Source organism: Tinamus guttatus, unplaced genomic scaffold (assembly GCF_059628265.1).
Source record: "Tinamus guttatus ecotype Peru unplaced genomic scaffold, ASM5962826v1 Tinamus_guttatus_pri_ptg000492l, whole genome shotgun sequence".
In the NCBI taxonomy this organism is placed as follows: Eukaryota; Metazoa; Chordata; class Aves; order Tinamiformes; family Tinamidae; genus Tinamus; species Tinamus guttatus.
This window is the reverse complement of record NW_028289026.1, coordinates 4,521,671-4,541,534: the sequence shown is the minus strand read 5'-3', so window position 1 is coordinate 4,541,534 and position 19,864 is coordinate 4,521,671.

Here is a 19,864-nt window from a genome sequence, read left to right as displayed (position 1 = left end):
ATCCTGTGGAATCTCACCACTTCACAGTCTTTCACAAATACTTACTCCCCTAGAAACACAGAAGATGAGAGTGTTATTGTCCCCTAACAGAAATGGAGAACAGGGTCTCATAAAATTGTTAAAATATTTATGAGGTAAAGATATCCTTAAGCAGCACCCTGATGCTCTTGAAAATGAAGTTTAGCTGGTTAAGAGCTTTAACTCAAAACTCACACATTCACCCAGATACAAGTAAAAGGTCATAGTATCCCACTGCCCACTGTGTTTCTCTGATGTACCTTTGCACTTCCATCACTAAGGTAGCATGTACAACTCCAAGGGCATGGATTTCAATCAATGCCTCTGTTCTGGAGACAGTCACCCTTAGAGGAAATTAACTGGGCATGGTAGACCCCTCAGCAATGATGGAGAATGGAGATGTAATGGAAAGTCAGAGAAGGGCCAGATTCTTAAAGGGTGCCAAGGTGGAAAGGGATGAGTAAAGATGCCATACCCCCATTACTGGTATCAGCCAGGCTGATAGTGCCTTCTACCTCATGTGAAGTATTTGGTGATGTTGTCCCTTCCACTCTTCATAACAGACCTTTGGTGTCTAAGTGTATGATTTAGAGACATCCCTTATCAGGTCTGCTACTGAAGGATTCATCCCAGGAAGATGAATCCTGAGAGGAGCAAGGTGATGAGAGTCATCTGCTAAGAGCTTGTAATCCTCAGGGTAAGAATCCTTGGACCAGACAAAAGTAGAGGACTCTTCCAAGCCGTCAGGGATGCTGGCAAGACAATGCCAGGAATAGTGAAAAATTGCACTGAATTGTGCCTGCACTTCAGACTTGCATCTCTGAGCATGTTTGTCAAAAAGTTCATGAATTGTGCTCTAAGGAATGCTTCTGCCCCGTAATTTGATAATTCCACTTTTATATGCTTTCTCACTCTTTCTCTTTTGCTCTAGATACAAGGAATTGCAAAACCTGGCCGTTTTTCCTTCTGAGGAAGCTGCATGAACTTTCTCTTCAGTTGCAAACCATTCTGGTTCACCTATTCACCCACGAGTTTCACTTTGAGTCCGAAGCTAAAATATTTCCAAAATCTCAGCGCAAATCTCTGTCACGAACAAACCAAAGTGTGAATTTTGTATAATTTAGAGGAGTTAAACAGTATTTTATTACTATTATTATTTCAGTGACATTTATGAGCATCTGGGAGTCTGTACAATGATTAGCCATTCCTGGCCCAAACTCTCTTTATGCAATGAAGAGTATAATAAAATCTTCTACAATCCTCAAATCCCTAATGACCATTGAGGAGACTGAGTCAGTTTAAATCCTGCCAAGATGACTGCATGAAATCCATCAAATAGCAAACCATATGACTGCCTTATTTTGTAGAGATCTGCCAATTTAGCTTGCCAGTTCCCCAACTCTCAACAGAATCTCTTATGTGTGCCCAGAATTGCCTTTTCTGATGAAGAGAAATGCGTAGTCCCCATCATCTGGGGTTATCCAAAAATACATGTGTGGATAGCTAAGTTCTTCCTGTGGCTTCGAAAAGACCAGATTAGTGAGATGAAGTGTAAGAGAGAGATCTGTAACCACCATTGAAGCCTCTTCACAAGGCGAGGGAGAGACTGACTGTTGTCCATCTCCCACTCACCTTGTCACTCTTGTATGTTTGAATGTGGAGCCGTTCAACCTCAGTGCACTTCCCGGTGTTAATATTATGTATCATATAGAGTCCTTAAAAAAACAAAAAAATCCTCTATGTCATTTTAAAGATCTCATAGGTTGTAGCGTCTCAACATATCTTCCTCTAGCCTGTTCCCCAAAAGAAACATCATCTGAGAAACATACATGAGAAAGTTGAATCAATCTGCCTTTACTTGTTAATTTGCTGAAAAGAGGTTTTCTTTGGTTGCAGAGGTGCAATGTGAATACAGTACCTTCTATGGAAAATGCTCTTGGACAAGGAGGAACATAGGCAATGCAAGGGGTAGGATCTGGTGGACCTGCACCACAGTTTACAGTGAATCATTTCCGGCACCCCCAACACCACCCAAATCTACCTGTCGCATATCAGGTGAAGAGCACTAAGATCGTCTGCAACATCGCCATCTCCTGACTTCTGAAAACACTGCACACAGACTCTATGGCATCTGGCAAGCAAGCAAAAGAGAAATTACACCTAAGATTTCTGAATATTTTTATTTAAATATATCTAAATGGAAGACCTCTCTCTTTCATTGCATTCTGAAATAATTTGTATGCTATTAGCAAACCACCATTTCTTTTCTCTATTTATTTTTTTAAGAAGACACTATTTATTCTCACAGGCTAGATGGACAAGTCAAAAATTTCACATCAATGCATGGGAGGAAGAATGTGAAGAACTTCAAGAGTGTAAGCCATAGAGCCACACATCAAAAAACTTCACCAAGTTCCTCTCATCTGCAAAATGCATTTTTACAAAGGATAGTAGAATCTGTAGTTAGCCTGATTAAGCCAAAGTCTTTCTGTTGATGTCAGTGGGATTTTGAATGTGCAAACTATCAGTCACCTCCATGCCCTTGTAATCCTGCCATGATGAAATAACTGACATTTAAAAAACTATGATTTCTAAGTAGGACACTGTCATTTCTGGTGCTAAATGCCTGCAGTACTTCCAGTTTTATGGTACTGAAAATGGTGTCAAATGTTTGGCAAAACTGGCACTGTTCTTGTTTCTTGACTCTTATCTGAAAATTATTATCCATGACCAGATAATTTTATGCAATTAAGTTGATCTTTTTTTCCACCCAGGTACTATGCGCTCCTGTGGCTGGAACATAGTAGGCTACATTTTCAAAATTTGAAAAGAGAATTTAGTGTTTGCAAAGAACACCACTATGCTGATTTGCTCATTTCTTGTTTCATCAAAAAAACCCCTAATCCAACCTCTTTCTTTTCTCCCATTCCCTGTTATCAATAAGAAAAGGAAAATAAGTGAACATGTTTACAAAATTTCTCCTCTTAATTTCTTCTGAATTAAAGTTTTCTGAGTGTTCTGAATTAAACATTTATGTGCCCCATTGGCTTCCCTCTAGTTTTGGGTATCAGAGCAGAGTCATTCTGAAAATCTTTTTGTCCTAATGGAAGAGCCAGTGGGCTAGGCCAAATGATACTCTCTAAAGCCAAATGGAAAGAAAACAACTGTAAGCACAGGAAGGCACGAATGCTCAATGCTTCCTTCTCGCCCTGTAGCTCACAGTGAGGCACTCCCTCTGATTTCTAAGGAATCATCATCTGCTGCTTTTTCATGTGGTTTGTGTTTCTCTTTTTCCACTTTGTAATCCAAAAATGGACTTTCTATAAAACATACCAGGGAACACTCGATTATGACAAAGACTGTCTTAATCCAGATATCTTCTGTTTCTCCACCCTCGCAGCAAGTACTGAGCAGTCAGTCATTTGGAGCCCCTTTGCTCTTTCCGGCCCTCCATAACTAGATTTCATCTCTTTAATGCTTCTTTTGGGGCAGACTATTCCCTCTCCTAGTAGAGGGGTTCTTCCTGTGAGGAACAACAACAACCTGACTGTGAAAGCACAACAGCTTTGCAAGGCTTTGCAGCACTGAACTCCCTACCTGCACTTCAGAGCAAAGATGTAGATTACAGTGAATGAGGAACAATCCTACAAGTTTTGAAGCCCAACTGTTGAAGAATAAAGGTAAATGGGCAGGAAAAGGGAAACTAGTATTTCATTCTTGTTTCACATGTAAGAGCCACATGATGAAAAAAAATGACAGAGTGAAGGTTTGAAAACATACACTTTAACTAAAAGACTTTAATTCTCATTTTTTCCTGTTGGCTGGAATAAATCAAAGCAGCAATGGAAAGTAGAGGTGCGTGTTAAAACCTTGTAGTGATTCAGTTTATAGAAGTGGGTGTAGAAGTTCTTGATGTTTCAAATGCAGGTACTATTTTGAAGCTCAGATCAGAAATAGATAAACATCACTGCTCTGTGGAATTTTACTTTGATGGGGCAAGAAAAAAAAAAAGTGATACCCCATCACACCAAGAGAAAGTGATGTGAAGATGTCACGGGCAGGATGGCGCAAAGGCCCACGCACCTGCAGCATCAGCTTCAATCAACATGTGATGTGGGTACTTGGCACCTCGGAGAATCTGACCCTTCAGCATCTTTTCTCTGAACCACAGGCACTGGAGCATTGCCAATTACTAAAAGGTTGGGCTAGGTAAAAGGAAGTTAGTTTAGCTGCTAGGTCACATGATTTCACGTAAGTTGCTCTAGAGGGAGGCTTTTTTGTTCCGAATGGAATCAATTGCCAATGGTTGTGCTGTACTTTAGAATTTGTATATTGAAGTAGGAAACGGAAACTTGATAAGGCAGAAAGGACAGTAGGGAGCAATGAGTGCATTGTGGCTTTGAGCATATGAGGGATGATATAAATTTATGGGGGAAGGGTCAGTAAAGAAAAAAATCAAGAAAGAAAAAAAATTATAGATGGGGAAGTATTGGTCTGTGGAATTAAAATTGTTCAGCTGCCTTTCTTCCTTACCTGTAAAACATAGTGTCTAAGCTGGGTAAATGCGGATTACATCTAGTATTAAGATCAAATTGTTTTTTGGGGCTTCTCATCTCCCTCACCTGGAAAGTTTCCACATAGTGAGATGAAGACACTCCTCATCTACCTTGAAGTCACTTCCAGCTCCAGAGCCTGCTTAATCTTCCAGGTGTCCACCTCAGAGGGTACCTAGACTCTAGGGGAACCCCCTTGTGCATGTTTGATGGGACAGGAGAAATGGAAAATATACTCGTTGTGGGTTTCTTGGCTTAGTGGTCTACCAGGAAATATCCTACTAAAAAATACCAAAATTCCACGTTGACCTGAAACAGATTTCATTTTCAGCTGTAGTAAATTAAAATTAGAATTGAAGAAATATTTTGCTTATTATGGAACATTTATTCTAGGAGGAAAGTCAATAAAGCATTTGAATTAGCAGAACATGCTCTCCCTTTTCTTTAAAATCTCCACTTAGGACATTATGAAGAGGTTTAAGATCCCCCTTTTTACCTGAATGAAAACAGGGATTTGAAACCCTATGTTTCATTTTGTGGGTGAATATTATGTGTAGGTCTGTAGATATTCTGGGTTAGGTCTTTCTCATCCACTCCTACTGAAGCGCTTTCATTTTGTATCAGGCTCTAAGTATTCATTTACAGTCATGTACATTTACATTTACATTCAGGACACAGAGTCATATCCTGCCTCAAGGGCACTTACCTGGAAAGTGGCACCGGTAGGTTCCAGTGGTGGGTTCCAGTGACTCCTCTAGTGACTTTTTAAACATACAGAAAGTACTGCTTCAAAAGGAGAAACTGAAAACTCTCCTCCTAAATTCTCAGTCAGCACCTCTTGTGAGAAAGAAAAGACCTTTGATTCAGGTAAATTCAGAAAAGAGTTAAGGGGGGATTTGAAGCTGTGCTTTTTGCATGATGAGGTAGTTGTTTAACACAATAGGTTACAGTGGCATAAACTACAGGGTGGTTCTGTAAGCAGTGCCCCCATCTCCTTGTCCCTACACCCCACTCACTCTGAATCAAAATAGTCAATTTAGCAATGTCAAAACAAGCGCTTTTAGTACTTGTGAAACTGCCTCTTGACTTTTGTATTTACCAGACTTCTGCATTTCATGGACAAGTCACCTGAACTACATTCTAGAGACTAATAAACAGATGGCCAAAAAACCTACAAGTCAGAATAAACTTCTCCTAAATATACTGGTAAATGATTCCAAGGTGGAGTTTCCTTCGAAGTCTATGGTATAGCAATTTTTCTTTCATACTGATGAAATCACTGAGGCTGGGGTGGGTAAAGGGTATATCTCCTAGATAACTCCTCATGATGAATCCTCATTACTTTCTCTGTTTTATTTACAGAGAAAATTTGGGATAGCGGAGGAAGGGGAGGAGGGAAAATGTATACAAGCTGATTTTCATCTTATTCTTCAGATTCTTGACTGAACTTATCTTCCTAATTTAATATTGCAGGATGTATTTCTGAAGTAAAGAACACATATCAAAAGAAAACATGATGGAGTCAGTTAATAATTAAGCAATGACAATTTGAAATACACCCATAGAAGGATCTACCTGATATCACAAGCCTTACATATTTGATAATTGCACAGGCAAGCTTTGTTTAATGAATGGTGATACTTGAAAAAAAAAATCATGTTAGGAATTGTTGTGAAATATCTCAGTTTAATAAAGAATGTATGATCACTAAAGCTCTTATATCATATCCTTTCCCACACAGACTCTTGCATGCTTCTGGCAAAAGCATTAGCTGTTTACATTTCCTTTGTTTTCATTCCAGCAGCGTGTGACTAATCTTTGAATGTAAGTGTTAAACTTGACTGTCAAAAATGGCTTTAGAGAGGAGAAAACGGTTGCAGAAGGGTATAAGAACAGGGTGAGTTTGCAGCAATCCTTCCCTAGTGTCTGTGGCTTGGGCATTCCCTGAATAAGAAACAGGATCAGCATTCAGACCTGGATAAGGAGTAGTGTTCGAACACAAAAACCATCGCTGGCACTGATTCTCTCTTACTTGTTTTCTTCAAGTTTGTCTGTTCTCCTACCTTTGCCCCTCCATCTGCTACAGGTTTTATGCCTTCGTAGTGACCTCATGTTTCCTTAGTTTATTAGAGAAAAATAAGTAAACAAATAAATAAATAAAAGCATCCAAATCTTTCCATTAGATTAGTAGCCTCTTACTAGAACACAGCATTGCATTGGAATTAGGTTTGAGGACCAGAAAAAATCATTTCTGTTTTAAAACAAACAAACATAAAATACAAGTTACGTATTTGTTATAAACTGGAAAGCTGCAAAGGGAAATGACATGTTTCACATTTTGTTTTTAAAGAATTTAAATATTTTATTACAAAAAAAAAAAAGTGTCTGTACTCTAAATTCCCTTTCTGGACTTCTGTCCTCCTAGTTTCCCATTAGTCCTGGATTGTGGTCTCCTTTCTCAAAGAATGATTGAGTTTGGAAAAGATAGGGAGATCATCTAGTCCAACCCATTCTGCTCAAGCACCTAGAGCAGGGTGCCCTAAACTTTTCTGAACACAGTCAGACTTGTAAAAATTCTCTGTTTTCCTTTGGTGGAGCTGGCACCTTGAAACCCTTGGCTGCCCTGGAGGAATGGGAACTCCCCAGGGTGCCACCAAAGCTGTTCAACCCTCCCTCCCCCTCCAAATAGACCTCAGAAACTCCAGCTTTGGGGCCTCCTGCCAATCAGGCTGGTAGGAGAGCAGAGCCTTCTCTGTCAGATGTATATCAGATGTATGTTTTAACTAGTAGGCTTCCACAGATATTTTAGTTATGACATCTTTCAATCAAATTGCTTTTTCCCTGGCTAAATCTCCTTCATTTTTCTTCAGGAGGTTATGTTTTCTCAAACAGGCTCTTAATCTGAGCCTCTGCTTCTATGTATTATTTGCAGACCATAAACACATGAATGTCTGGTTGTAGGTATGTATGTCACTTACAGAATGCTTTTGATGAAAGAATATGTGGAGACATGTTTATGTCCTTGCAGTCATCCATGGAGTTTCCAGATCCTGATTCAGAAGACCAGATCACGAGGCCTGAGGAATCTATCAGCTGTTGAAGAGGCACAGTCAGGGACAGCTTAGGCCACTGAATGCTTGTTGTTAAGGATTATTTTTCACTTTGGATGCTGGCACTGATCTTTGGCCTGGATTTGCTTCTTTCTTCGTCTCTAACAGAGATCCATGGCCTTTCTTTAAAGGATACTTTTATAGCTAAGGCAGAGGTGAGTGTTAAAGAAAAAAATAAGGAGTGTGACTAATCTCTTGTAGATGGAATGAGCAGGATTTTTGGTTTATATTTGTGCTCTGCCTTGCCACTGTCCATGGGCTTGTCTGGATCTTGCTGACCTGTTAATTCGTTTAGGTTATTAAAATTTTAATATAATGGCAAAAATGTAAATTAAACTGAAAAATGTGTTAATTATAAAATGCATCTAACATATCCACATGTGAACCTTTTAGCCATATGAGTTTCCCAACTGGTGACAATGTTTTCTATGTCTCTTGTGGGTAAACCTGATTGCTTGCAAAGATATTGGATTTCCTGGCCCACAAGATGTTTGTGGTTTAATAACAAAAGAACTAAGACACATAGGTAAAAAGGAACTAAGACTGATAGGAAGAGGATGGCTTAGAAAGCATCAGAGTAACAGCAAAAAAAAAAAAAAAAAAAAACGCAAAATCCATACCTTGGAAAGCGTGTTCTCCCTTTTTCGTCAAAATACAGTCACAAGTACATCCTCTCCTTGGCAGCTCATCCTTCTCAGCAGCTCTTAATCAGTCTACATGGAGGTCTGATACAAATCTCATTGAAATCAATAGACACTTGCTGAACACAGTGAATTTTTCTTCAAAAGAATGTAATGTACACAGCTTGTTTAACACCTTACACCACATTGCTTCTCTGTAGATGCTTGTTAGGCAAAGCAGTTATGTCAGTGCTAATTATGGTCATCGTTGTGTCTTCCATCCTCTGCTTTGATGTGTTACTGAGCAGAGTAAAAATGTAAATCTGGGTGCAGATTTTAGGTGGCCTCACTGCAGTAATTTGCTGCACTGGTCATCCTATCTGAACAGAGTCCAGCCAGTGAGTTTGAATTAGCTAGAAATTAGAAAAGGATGGGTAAATTGTTAGGGATATTAACTGGGATCTGAGAGACTTCAAGTTCACTTCTTTTGCAGCACTTCAGTGTAACTTCAGGGAAAGCATCTTGGACAGGATCTGTTAAGTTATTCACTTGCTCAGGTCCTAGCTGAGGCAATTTTTTAGGTATCTAATCCCCTAGAATGATGCACAATGTCATTTTTAATCACTTTGATGCTTCATAATGCAGAGATGCCTAGGTTTTCTACCTGGACTTGCTGAACTGCCTCAGGTCACACATACTTATGCTGGCCGTGCCCAGAGGTGCCTTACAGTGAGAGGAGAGTTGAGGTTAAACCAAGTCTCTGGTGATGCTGACGATACAGAATATCAGGTAACACAGAGGAACCTGCCTCCCTAAGAAAGTGGAACAAGTCACTTTTTGCATTTGCTCGCAGGTAGTATAGAACAGAAGCACAGCAGATGAAACATGGGGCTGTTTATCTTGATGTCATTTGACTAATCCCAAAGGCAAAACAGGCCAAACTTCCAGGACTGAGGCAATCTAATCTGTCTGCTTCAGTAACTGCCTTCATTTTCAGAAATGCTGAGCAACTTGGCTGGTCCCTACAGCTTGGAGCAGGAGAATACATTGCCCTGTCTAGTTGATACAGTTACAAATAGCATTTTTCCTCTTAAAAATATCTAAAAGGATTTGACAGTTTAACCTCTCTTACCTCTCTAAGTTTGTAAGAGCCTTTTTTTGGTATTTAACCTCAACATGTTTTAGGTGTTCTTCTTCTCTCACTCGGATGTGGTTTCCTTTATTATCCACCTTTCTTAGAAGTTGTTTTTTTTTCCAACGCAATTTGCTTTTTTATCTCCTCAAAAATTCATCTTTGAAAGGGCTGGGTGTCAACATTCATCTAGTTGTATCCATTCCTGAGTAGTCTTTTGAAATCAAGGAGGTGGCTCTGAGAGCAGAGCACTGTTCTTGGGACCTAGGTACAAAGTCACCATCAACAGGACTGAAGGGCATGACCTGTGGCAGGGCCATGATCCCAAAGAAAATTCGAAGTTGGGAGTAGCGTTTCACACCTAGGCTGGGAACATCAGTGCAAGAATATTTGACTAAAAGTGTTCCAGAATAGGTGTAGAAAGACAAATTAGTGATGTTTTAATGCTGTCTCAGATGTTCTCTGAAGAAGTTCTGGGAATAATTTCTATGAAAGGCATTTACCCATAGGGCACAGCATAATTGCCGATTTGAAAAATAGGGATGATTCACTTATGTAAGAGACACCCATAGTATTAGAACTGCTTATCATAGCTTTTGGGTGGCGTTGTGCCTAATTAATTCATGACACCCTAATTAATAAGCATACAAAGAAATAACCCCACATGACCTAAGCATTATGGAGTAGTCTGTGCCCTACAGACTCTGCATAATGTTGGTGTAAAGGAACGCTTCTCCATTTCTATAGAAGTTCAAAGGGTGTGCAAAGTTTAATTATAACTATAGTTATTTATCTCAGGCTGATTTGAAGCTACTGGAGAGAGGATCTGAGAATGAACTAGTGTTTAAGGACAAAAGCAATCTAAAATACTGAAGATTATTTATTTCAACCCCCAGTTTAACTGTTCATTCCCATTGCAGTAACAGGCCACACTGAAACACAGAGCTGAAAATCTAGATCTGAACCCTACTCAGGAAGTATCAGCATATTTGTATGGGGATATCAGGATGTCCTGGCAGAAAAAAGACAAACCACGAAGTGTAATCACAGCAGATTTTTTACCATTTGTCATGAAAAAGAAAGTTTGCTTTCATTATGACAGAAGCTGTGGATAAAGTTAAACTTTAGGAAAAAATATGTCTTTTCTGGAGGGCGGCTAATGTGCAGATGAGAAAGGAAAAGTAATGGACTTAGAAGTCACCAGGCTAAGATTTTTAAGACATCCAGTGATGAGGACACTGTAGGCATGGGAGCCTTGGAAACATCCAGAGGATGAACACTGGTCATCACTGACCACGTTTTGAGGCCGATTTTCCTCTCAAACATATCTGATTCGCATCAAGCTCAAAGAAAAGTCAGTTTTAATGAGAATGTCAGTTTTAAATGTCAGTATCAAGTTATTGACAAATTTGCTAAAACAGCAGTTTATGGTTAAGACCTGAATGTTCATCTGAAGAGGTCTTAAAACCATATTTTAACACTGTTTTAAAATGTTGCCATCAATTTTTGTGCTGTTTTGTGCTCTTCACTAGTGTGGAGGCTGAGATAAATGTTTTGGAGACATGTAGGTTCTTTCAGTTCATGTTTCTGACTGTGCTAGAATGACAAATGGATGAATTCTGGAGGATATTCTCAGAAAATCTAGCTAGACCTACTAATAAGAAAATCTGAAGTCTGAGTTTGAACTAAGTAAAATATGATAATACTGAGTAGATTTTGACGTGGATCTTTGAGTGCAAGAAATTCAGAGAAAATTTCAGAAGATATTCAGAAACCAAGCAAACTGAAAACATAATTTATTCCAAGGTTCTTTTAAGTGAGATGAGCTTTGTGAATTTTTCTTGCTTATGATGCATGAGGTATGTTGTTGCATATTTGGTCAGTGTAGTCAAAAGAAGGCTAAGCTATTATTATTACTATTACTATTTTCTACAAGGATGCTCTTCGGCTCCCTAGATTTCTCCAGCTAGGCCCAGAATTTCAGTTTCTATCCCTCAGGCTAAGGAAGATTGGACAGTTCATCCATGGAATGTATTAATTCCACTTCTTAATCATCTAAAGCAATCACTGGGTTGTGCAACATAGAGCACTCCTCTTTTTCTGCAGGGGCTGTGCTTACTGACAGCCAAGGAGAGAGAAAGACTGGGAATTAAATCTTGGTCCCTACCCCTTAGCTGAAAGTAAGAGCTCATATTGGCATCGCTTAAGATCATGTGTGGGAGAAAATAGTTTAGAATCCATCCAATATAAAACACTGAAGCACAGAAATTTCTTTTATGTCTCATATAAGAGGGTAAAAGAGCAAAGAAACTTTGGACTCAAAAAATGTGGGCTCAGTCCCTGGCACCAACACAAAATTCTTGTATTGCCTTGGGCAAATCACTTTGAAATTCAATTCCATGTTTGTAAAATGGGGATAATAAATCCTCAGAGCAAGGTAGGAAGGATAACTGCATTAGTATTCATGGTGTGCTTGGGTAATCCAGTGCCAGGAACCTTTATAGTTAATACCCTACCAGAGAAGAGTCAAGTTCATGGTTATTTTGGTGAGGATACACACCAGAATGCCAATAGGAAGTTAGCAGTGTCTTGTTTGCCTTTTGAAAAATGCAAGTATAACAGTATTTGTCTTTATCCTAAACCAAGGTAACAAGTTGAACCAGGTACATCTTATATAACCAGCTGTTTAATGACTGTGCTCTTCCAAAGGAAGGGATTACTGCCTCCTGGGAGGTGTAGTGCAATAATACTAAGCAGTTGTGGAAGAACACACGTATAAATGACCATGACCTATGACTGCCACGAAACTCTTCAGTCTTTGAAGTGGATGGTGGCATTAAGATCATTTCCAAAAGCAATACTTTAACTTGAATTTCTTGTTGAAAAGTTCCACCAAAATTTCTGTTGTTGCTTTTTTTTAGCTTTTGTTTTGTTTTGTTTTCTTCTGTTGATGTTCTTGATTTTAGATGTACTATCTGACAGGCCAAGGGGTTTTGTTTTAAGGTTGTTTTAGTAGACCTTAATCCTTTAATTAAAGCACATTTTAAAATCACTGGTTATTTGTTATTTTTTGGCATTGGGAATCATACTTCTATAATATCAAGGACTGATCTGTAAAGTATGTGAGATGAGATCAAAGCAAACATTTTCCCCTTAAACATCTGTGTTTGCATTTTAACCTTCCTCATTAGGTGAAGGGTATGTTTGCCCCTGCCTCATAATACCCCGAGACTTTATGAAACCATCCCATACCTTTCCTTTAAAAGTTTTATCACTGTTTGGAATGGTGCTGGGACTTATGTTTCGACATGTTTATTTTCTGTGGGAACAGTGATCTGATTGCAGCGTACATGTGTGGGTGGGTAGATTATAAATTACAGGCTCTGAGCTCAGGTGCACATCTTGGGAGTGACTTATACATAGTTGCATGATTAACAAACCCTTCTCCTTTGTGGAGTGGAAGGAAAGTTCTGTCTTAAAGATCACTACTTTACTTCAGGAATTATTCTCGTGGAGCCTGAATGAGTTGAAGCTGGAGGGGAAATATTTGTTGTGTTATGGATATGAAACCATCTAACTAAACTATCTATGAAATGATTTAAAGCCTTTCGGGTTCATTGCTTTGGAGGAATAGAACATGCAGGACCTATTGAGACAGCCTCTTGTGGCTGGTGTGTCTGAAGAGGGTTCTGCATCACTGTTCCTCTTGGCTGGAAGCTGTCCTCAGTTGAGCAGCAATCATGACTTTGACAAACTCTCCTTTCCCTTCACTGCAAAGCCAGTCAGGTTGGTTCAAGCTCCAAGCAGCACTGGTTCAGCTATGTTTCTGCAGTAGGTGCTTCGTACTCACGTGATCATTCAGTGTAGTCCAGTTTTGGAGCCCTAGCTGGCCCCGAAGACCAGCTAGACTAAGTCCAGGAATAATATGACCTCATTCTTGGCTAGTGTGAGACAGGTACTGCAGTTTCAGAAGAGGTGGATTCCACGGAAGCATCTAGACAGATTAACGATATAATGAAAGCTTTTCTGCCATTACAACTTCTTGAAACTGGCTATCCCTTTTAATCCATCTGTGCTACAGATTGCAGACCCAGGCCAAGAAATATTTAAGCAGATGCCTAACTTCAATTATAGAAGCAGTCGCATTTATTTCAAGGAGAGTACTTGCATTTTTTCAAATGAGGCATGTGTTTAAATATTCTGCTAAATATTGGCTTAATCCAGTAGTTCCCGTAAAAGAATGCTCAACAGACTTCATAATAAAGAAAAAAAAAGAAAGCAGAATGGTTATAGTACTACAAAAAAAGCAAAGAAGTGTTCTGATCAATTCTCCTTTGTATGTGATCTTGTTGCAATTTTACAGCACAAGCCAACTGGATTGCTCCAATAATAGAGATGCAGACTTATTTCTCAACTGCTCCTATTTAATGTTCCAAGTATTGGTCTAGAGCATATGTGTCTGATTCTGGAAATCTTCTTTTCATGGAACTTTAATTGATTTTCACAGGCAATGTGTATACTGCCTCCTTACAAAATGGAACCAAATGTTTATTAGCAATGGGAAATAGTTCGTTTATTTTTATATGTGGTATTCCTTTGGCAGTTCTTGTAGAGAAGGCACACACAGTAGGCACTTATTAAAAACCTTCTTTGACACTGTTTGCTGGATCTTATTCATTTTAGAGTGGAAAAATAAATAAATAAACTAACAGAACATACTAGTCTGAGTTTAAAAGGGAATATCTCAGAGTAAATGTGACCCCAAACACAGAGGCAGTAAGAACACGCTTGAACACAACAGTTTGCCAATCACGAGGGTGATTTTCAAGAAAAAAATTTCCCCATAAAAATATCTCCAGCTCCCCTAAGAGTATAAATTCAAGCAGTGCTGGGTTGACCTGATAAATAGCAAGTTTAAAGTGGAAATGACTGAAAATTAAACAGGATCAGCAGTGAAACAAATCACAGCTAAGTGGAAAAGTACACAAACAGAAATCAATTGATTACCAATAAATTCTATACAAAATATTTCAGATTTAATGAGGCAAATAACAGTCAATGACAAAGGAAAGTGTTATAGGTTTTTAAAGGCATAATTTTTATTCAGAGGATATGGTAATCTGGAAGACAATGTATTATTTATGTATGCATAAACATCTCTCTATATGTGTCTGTACACACACCTAAGACATAAACTTTTAAGTTTTAAAGTGAAATATATGCATAGGTCTGAAGAGCATTATTTTCAATAGTTAAATTTTATCTCTGCTAAACAATATCTTTTAGAAGAAGTTGCCAAAATCCTATTTAGAGAGTAATTCTTCCATAATTTGTAATTTCTCTAAGAGACTTGAAGGAAGAACTTGTAGATTTAGACTAAGTCACAGTAAATGGTAATAGCTCATTCAGGAAGAGCTTAGAAGGAACAGAAGCTGTCACTGACAAAAGCTTGCTGATTTTTTGTTGTTAGAAATACTCTCATCAGTGTTCAAAAATTTCATAAAATTTCTTTACCACAGAAACTCGTTTTTTTTTTTTTTTTTCTGAACACTTTATTCTCCAGAGTAACGCATTTCTGCATGTGCTATATTATATCTTGAAGGTAGAAATATCTTTCACTCATTCCCAAATAAAAATGTTAATCTTTTCCTATTTGTTGTTTTTCTCATATTTAAATTTAAATATCCACAGAAGAAAAATAAAAAAAAAAGTGCTTTCAAAGGTCTAGCGGTTATATTTGAGGAAGACACATGGAATGAAATGAGTTTATTAAATAGCAGAAATTCTAGCCATTTTGATTACACGATTTTCAAATATGCAAAACTTCTGCAGAGGAAGGCAATATTCTATTCCCCATATTCTATTCCCCATATCCGTATGGGATGATGGATTGAATGCACTGATGGACTTTTTGTTGCAACGGGAAAATAAATTGCTAAGGTAAAATTAATGAAATAATGACATGAATTATGTGGGGTAAACGTGAAGATCTTTAGCAAAAGTTAAAAATTTTAGAAGTGCTGTTTTCTCGTTTACCAGAACAGAAGAACAGTATAATAGCACAGAACTAGTTGCTCAGTGAAGTTGGGGTGTGATCCATATCATCATAAAGGAGACACCGACGTTTGAACAGAAAAACTGCTTAACAAGCTCTAGTGGGAAAGGCTCCACCTGCTACAGTGGAAGCCAAGACAAATAGTTTACATCCACCCAGACAACTGGCTCAGGGTTTATGTGTCCTAACTTTTAATACTATAGGCATTTGAATCTGAACTTGTTTCAGCTCACAAAATTGTAAATGCAATCAGTGTACCCTGACAGCGATCCATTGCATCCTAAGCCAGATACCTGTGTTTGGCTAGGTTAATTGTTCTCTAGACTTCATTTACCATTCTTATTGGATTTTCTAAGCCTAGTGGGTGCTTGGCTTAGACATAGACATCTTTGTTGTAGATGCCTCAACTTGGGTGGAAAATCTCATCCTTAAAACCTAGGTCTGCCTCCCAGACCTAGACCCCCCCAGACCAGGGGAACAGGGGGACTACTCTTGTTATTAAGGTCCTTTCCAGATTAACATTTATCCATACCAAGAAAAAATATTTATGTAAATAATTCTGACCATAAATATGTAGTATATCTGGTCATATCCACAAGGGCTAAAGTAGGAAAGTGATTTCTTGACATGCAGAATCTCGAAACTGGTGCCAGCATTGTTAAATACACTTGAGTACTAGCATAAGGATTTGTTTTTATTGGATTACTCTTTGGGGCTCATATATAGTTCACCTCTATATTCTAAAAATTTTACACTGAATTCATACTTTTGCTTCCCACATGGATGCCTAGAATATAGTCTGACTTCAATGCAGTAATTTTCCTTTCCAAAATGTCAAGACATTCTTTAACATTAGTAGGAGAAACCTTGTTAAAGTGACTACAAATCAGAGCCCTAGAAAATCCTGATTCAGAGAAAAATCAAAGCCCCAGTTTGACTGATGCTGTAAGCTGAATGAACTCTTTTCTTCCCCTTTCTAAAGTTCCTGAAGCCGCATTGGCACTATCCAGGAACTGGACTCCGGAGTCTCCTAAGAAAAAAATCGAGGGTTTACAAGGAGGGAAAGGGGACAGTTTCATCAGAATGTATGAGAAGGATGACAGGATTGGAGTAGAGAAAAAAGGGAAAGGAGAAGGATATCCAGGCTCACATGAGGAGAGAAAGAGAAGGGAACAAGAAGTGACTTGTGCTCTATGAGGAAATTTGAGCTAGTGGAGGATTGCCTGGCAAAGTCAGACCCAGGCATAATAATAAGGGAAATACGGGAATATCAACTGAAAGCAGCTATGCAAGCGGGTCTATGAAACAGGCAGAGCAGAAGACAAGATCCCTGTGAAGCCAGGCTGGGAAAGGTGTAACAGAGGCAACACATGAAGATCCTGTCATAAGGGAGGAACGTGGGGATTAGGGAGAATAGGAGGCAGTGGCATAGATAAGGGCATGTACAGAACCTGGGTGGAAGTAAAGGGATAAACTGGTCCTACTTGGGGTGGAGACATGAGATAGGGATCCTGAAAAAGGCATTTACAATGGGAATGGACCTGGAGGAATCCCAGGATGGGGTTCAGTGAGCTTGGCCAACAGCAATTTTCAGGTACATGATTCACACTGTCACACATCAAACAATAGCGGTTTTCTTGGGGAGGATTACACAAGTCTAGAGCTGAACAATCTCCTTGAGATATTTAAGGAAAGCACTGTACAGCTTCCATAGTCTTTGTCTTGGTTTCAAGCTTGGTGCAAATGGCCCATGACACATGGCTGGGTCAAGCTGTGTTCCCGATAAAGAAAATACATCAAGAATCACAGACTGGAAGAAATGATGGAAGGGAAGTTCAAGACAGCAAAGGTATAGGAGGACAACCAGCAGTCACAGAAGTAGAGTACATCTATGAGCAAGGGCATCGTTAGAGTGAAGGAAGAACAGCCAGGAGAACCAGTGAGCTGGAGTAGGCTAGATCCTCCCATGCAAGGCATGGGAGAAGAGCCAGAGAGAAAGGCAAGGGAGAAAGAGGCAAGGCTAAGAACTTGGCATGGAGAAAGGGAGAGAAAGTTTGAGGGTTTTTTTTCTGGTGTTATGGATCCTCTGATAATAAATTATTATTTTTTTTAAAAAAAAAAAAGAGACAGAGAATTACTGAGAACAAAAACTCTTGAAGTGTAAGTTGGTGAAGAAAGAAAACTCGAACAGCAGCACAGCTCCACAACTTTCTCAGATGAATATTTGACATACTAGGTCTCCATGCTGTCCAGTTGCTGCAGGGAAACTCAGATCATTTCTTCCAGCAACTTTGCCTTCTTTCTTGGGTCAGTAGTGGCTCAGATAACAGCATGCTCTTCTTCCCTAAGCAGTGGAAGGCCTGCAGTCAGAGCATTATTCACAACCTTCTGTCACCATGTTGCCTCTTTCTTTGACTTTATGTATAGGAAGGGAAGGAGAAAAGAAAGTTTCCTCCTCCACTCCATCTTTCAAATGGTATTTCTTAGTAAAGTACTTTTATCGAATCAAGATTTTCTGTAAAGCAATTTCTTTTTTTTGAATTTTGAAATGGAAAAAGTGTAGAAGCAAAGAATAGAGAAAGACAGCAAACTGAACAATCATAAAGAGCAGGGAAGCCTCCTTTCTCATACATTGTCCATTAACCTGAGGAAGATTTTTAAGAAAACTTGAAAATGATGAAACTTTAATGTAACTTGTTGAATTCGAAGAAAACTGTGTAGCAGGACTACTCACTGCCAAAATAGGCCAACTACCTTCTTGATTAAAAAAAAAAAAAAAGTTCAAGAATGCATTCTGCATTTTTTTGCACAACATGTTCATGCAGCAAAATAAATTTTGTCACTGGTGCGAAATGAAGAAAAAAAAAGAAGCTTCAAATGGACCTCCTTTCTTTTATGAAGCAATAAAGAAAACTAGAAATATAAACTCTGAATGAAAATCAAAGAGACAGCTAGTCCAGCAAGATTCCTCTGTAGCGAACAGAGAGAAGGGTGCCTTGAGAGGACAGTTTTTCCCTCTTTTTTTAATTGTCTGTTTGAGCATGGGAAGAGTCTCCATGACCTCAGAAGAGACTTGGTGATAGTCTTCATGTGCCCTCATGGGTTGAGTCATGAACCAACTCAGCTGGCTTCACTTTGTTCTTCCATTTGATAAAGTTGTACCTTGTAAACAAATTAAATCAATATTTTCTGAAGGCTGTTCATTCTTGTGGCCTTGCTTGTGATTTCTAATGAATTCGGGAAAAGCAAGCTCTCATGTGCCCATTGCCTTTAATGGACTAAATATGCCATTGTTTTCTGGGCCAGTTTAGCCTCTTCCTCAAAGCAAAAATGAAACAGCAACATTATTTTCCAAGTCAGCCCTGAATTAAAAATCACCATACAGGAGGGCATGCCGCCCCTGCTCCCACGTATCCTGTCAGGGTCACAGCAGATTTACTCCATTCTAGTCCACAGGTGCTATTGTTAGTAACATCCAAGAAACATCCAAGAAACATTCCTAGGTTGTGAGGCAAAAAGTCTCTTTTAATAGATGACAGAAGGCTATTTTCTATTTGCTTCTCAAACTAACTCACACGTAGGAAGTAAGTGAACAGAAGAAGAGGGGACTGCAGTGTCTGCTGATTACAATGGAATATTTCAAGCAAGGGACTGAGCATCAGACTTTGTCTATCTCTGTTAACACTGTTGGGCAGCTTCAGAGTGATTCCTCTGCCAGACAGTGGCTTTTAGATTGTCTGTGGGCCCAAATAAAGAGGAATTCTGAAGAATATGTTTCTTCTCAGAGAGCTTGAATTCCTTACCCAAAGCCAGAGTCATTTGTTTTCCCCATTGAGATTTCTCTCCTGAAAGCTTGGTCGAAGGCTTTGCTAGAAGGAACTGTGCTGTGGTGTGGTAAATCAGCAGTGATCCTTCTGAAATACAGGGTTTCTGTGATTGCTATTATAAAGCAGTAGCTCGATTTGGGAACATGGTGGTTACCCTCTGGGAATACATCAGCTTGTTGAAGGCAGTGAAATGCCTCTGGGCATGTAGGACTAGGCGTGAACAAGGAACAGGATGCAAAGGACAAGACTTTTTATCTATTTTAGTATTCTTGTGTTCTATGTAGACATGTTATCTCCCGGGAACTCCTCTTCTGCTGTTGTTTTGATGTTGTCTTTGACATGTTAATTAGCTCTAAGCATGTTTTCATTCACTCAATCTTTCACCAAGAGAAGATTAATTAATTTAATTGATTAATTTAAAGTATCAGTGTGAAAATAAAAGTCAATTCTGCCTAATTTACAGGATCGGTAAATCCTGAAAAAATATATACCTGGTAAATCTCTTCTTTCCTAATCCATTCTCTGATTTTGCTCTGCAGGTGAAGGATG